Below are 4,134 nucleotides of genomic sequence, written 5' to 3'. Positions count from 1 at the left end.
GAAAAAATCTCTAAAATAAAAAGATGTCTAGAAGAAAAGAATATGATTATAGATACCTTGACATACCAACTTGCTAAAAGAGAAAAACACAATGAAAAACTAGAATGTGAAATTGTGGGTCTAAGAAAGGATCTTGAGAAAACAAAATCTCTCAATCTTAGATTTGCTAAAGGATCAGAAACCTTAAATGAAATTATCAAAGTGCAGCATTCTCCTCTGATAAAGACGGGTCTTGGATATCCTGAAGAAGCATCTCAATCACAGAAGCTGTCAAACTCCACTAAAAGTTATCTTGATGCAGCAAAGAACAGTGAATAGTATGAAAATCGTCAGCAAAGGCATAAAGCAGATCACCAGGTAAATCAGGCTCAATTTGCTTCAAGGATGAACATAAGCCACAACCAACCTCAAGTAAATCATACTCAATTTTCTTCAAAGATGAATATCAATAGAAACTACAATCACCAGGTCAATAGATTCGATAATCGCAGGAACTTCTTTAATGGTCAATGTTTCTCATGTCATAATTTTGGACACAAAGCTACTCAATGTGTTTCTTACAAAACCATCATGAGTAGAGAAGCACAAAATCAAAGGAATGTGATAGGGATCAAGAAAAGTTCCTATAATAACTTTTCTCTTCTTGAAAATGAAATAGAATGCTCAATCTATAACAACTTTGGCCATGAAGAATCTGAATGCAGGAGTAAATTTTGGCAAATATCTCAAAAGGAGAAAACTCCATTAAATCCCAAACTATGGAGAAAGAAAGAACCACTAACAGAAATATGTGGTATAGCCTTATATGCAGAAGGACAAGAAAATCAGTGGTACATCGACAGTGGATGCTCAAAACACATCATAGGTGACAAAGAAAAAATTCACTCATATAATGCCTTAGAAAAGGAAAAGAATGTCTCATTTGGAATCGACACTCCTGCTGTCATAAAAGGTAAAGGATCTTTTTTCTTGAAAGAAAATGTTAAAGCTGGGAATGTTATGTATGTAGACAGTCTAAATCATAACTTATTGAGTACCATTCAAATGTGTGATCAAGAAAATGAAGTGGTGTTTCGATCAAATGGATGTGTTGCTCGTGAGCTTGATATAGGAGAAACCATGATCAAAGGTACAAGAACTCCAAAAAACTTATACATACTCAAGGGAGGACAACAACAGTGTTATCTAAGAAAAAATGATGAAAACTGGCTATGGCACAGAAGATTGGGACATCTAAAATTTTCTCAAATAAGAAAAGCATGCAAATTCCAGGTTGTTCGTGATCTTCCAGATATCAGCATTCCTGAAAATACAATATGCAATCCATGTCAATTCGGTAAGAAAACCAGATCTCACTTCATTGAAAAATAAGGGTCAGCTAGTAAGCCTCTTGAACTTGTTCATACTGATTTATGTGGACCATCAAGGAAAAAATCACCTTGTGGAGAAGAATACTTTATATTGTTCATTGATTATTTTTCCAGAATGTGTTGGATAGGTCTTCTAAAGCATAAAGATGAATCATTTGAAAAGTTCAAAGCCTTCAAAGCTTTGGTTGAAAATGAATCAAATCGCAAAATCAAATGCCTCAAATATGATCGAGGAGGGGAATTTACCTTGGATGAATTCTTTGACTTTCGTGAACAACATGGAATAAAAAGGCAGTTCTCCACCGGAAGGACTCCTCAGCAAAATGGAGTGGTGGAAAGAATGAACATAACTGTTCAACAAATGGCTCGAGCTATGCTAAATGAATTTGGAACTCCTACAACTTTCTGGGGTGAAGCTGCATTTGCCACCGTCACTATTCTCAACCAAACAAATGTTCGAGTAAACAACACTCAAACTCCACATGAACTTTGGTATGGTAGGACTCCCACTGTAAAATACTTTAAAGTTTTTGGAAGCAAATGTTACATCGAAAGGACCAATGAAAAACTTGGCAAGTTTGATCCTAGAGCAGATGAAGGTATTCTTCTTGGTTACTCTTCCTAAAGTAAAGGATATAAATTCTATAACAAAATACTTGGGAAAATTATTGAAAGTATTGATTTTGTGGTTGATGAAGCATGCAAAAATCCAAAACAAATAAAAACCAAATATTATGACAATGAAGAAGATGGGGATTATTTTCCCACATTAAATCACACTGACTCTGAAGAAGAAACCAATGAAGCACTAGAAGAAGCGATAATGGTAGAAGAAAAGACTATATCCAGGTATGTTCAGAAAAATCATCCAGAAACTCAAATTTTAGGGGAAAATGAGGTAGGTGTACAGACTAGAAGAACTATTAAAAAACCTCAAGCTATCTAGCATTACTATCCTCCACCCGACCTCAAAATCTAAATGAAGCATGCGAAGATGAATTTTGGGTCAAGGCCATGAATGAAGAACTTGAGAAGATTGGAAAGAATAATACTTGGGAATTAGTTCCTAGACCTCATGATAAGAATATCATAGGAACTAAATGGATATTCAAAAACAAGCTGAATGAAAATGGAGATGTTATTAGAAACAAGGCTAGACTTGTTTGTAAAGGATATGCTCAACAAGAAGGTATAGATTTTGAAGAAACTTTTGCACTTATTGCTATACTTGAAGCCATAAGGATGTTTCTTGCTCTTTCTAGTTTTCAAAAATTCAAAGTATACCAAATGGATGTAAAATCTGCCTTCCTTAATGGAGACTTAGAAGAAGAAGTCTGTATTGAACAACCAGAAGGATTCATTCTTGGAAATGATGCAAAACTTGTATGCAGACTCAGAAAGGCTCTCTATGGTCTAAAACAAGCTCTAAGGGCCTGGTATTACAGTCTTGACAAATATCTCCACCAACAGGGTTTTTCAAAGGGGTCAGCAAATAGAAATCTATATACAAAGTTTGACACTGATAAATTGCTAATAATTGTTGTTTATGTTGATGATATAATTTTTGGTAGCAATGAAGAATATATGAGTCAAAATTCTGCTTTAGTAATGTAGCAAGAATTTGAAATGTCCTTACTTGGTGAGCTTACCTATTTTCTTGGTCTACAAGTTCAACAAAATAAATATGGTGTTTCTCTTTCACAAACCAAATATCTCAAACAGATATTGAAAAAGTACGCCATGGAAGATTTTAAACTAGTATGTACTCCAATGGTAACAGAATGTAATCTCAGCTCAAATTATGAATCAGCAGCAGTACATCAACCAACTTACAGATCCATGACTGGCAGTCTACTTGATCTAAAAGGTACCCGACCTGATATCATGCATGCAGTAGGAATAGTTGGAAGATTCCAAGCAAATCCAAAGGAATCACGCCTTCAGGTAGTCAAAATGACTTTCAAATATCTTAAAGGAACACAGAACTTTGGTTTATGGTATCTTAGAGATACGGATCTTACTCTTCATGCGTATGTAGATGCAGATTGGGCAAGAAGTGTTGATGATAGAAAAATCACTAGTGGTGGTGCATTCTATATGGGTTCCAGGTTAGTGTCTTGGTTCAGCAAGAAACAAAGTTCAATTGCATTATCTATAGCTGAAGCAGAATATGTGGCTGCTGCATCTTGTTGCACACAACTACTTTGGATGATGCAAACCTTGCAAGACATTCAGATCACATGTACTCCACCCATCTCCATTATATGTTATAATACAAGTGCCATCAGTATTTCAAAGAATCGAGTCATGCACTCAATACCAAGCACATACCCATCAAATATCATTTTCTACGTGAACAAGTGCTTGAAAAAAAGGTCAAACTGGAGTATGTTCCCTCCAAAGAACATGTTGTTGATATATTCACTAAACCATTGCCCAGAGATACATTTGAATATCTCAGAAAAAAGCTGGGAGTAGTTGTTGTATCATCCTACTGTTAAATCCTATTTTTCAGAGAAATGTGGTTATACGCAAGTTTCATGAATCATAGTCACGTACATATGCAGGTTTCTGTGGGCACAGTCGCGTATATGTTGGTTTGAGGAAAAGAAGTGGGCGAGACTCAAGAAAAATGGGTCTGATATGGTTCTGTCAATTATCTGTTTTGTTTGATGATGGTTACAATCTACTGATAACATGTGGAAATATATTGGTCCTCATAAAGTTGTTGATAACTTGATGTATATCTGATTGATGATGATGC

Source organism: Pinus tabuliformis, chromosome 2_1, assembly GCF_031772625.1.
Source record: "Pinus tabuliformis cultivar Carrire ecotype Pingquan chromosome 2_1, CPIR1, whole genome shotgun sequence".
Lineage (NCBI taxonomy): Eukaryota > Viridiplantae > Streptophyta > Pinopsida > Pinales > Pinaceae > Pinus > Pinus tabuliformis.
This window is presented reverse-complemented; position numbering follows the sequence as displayed.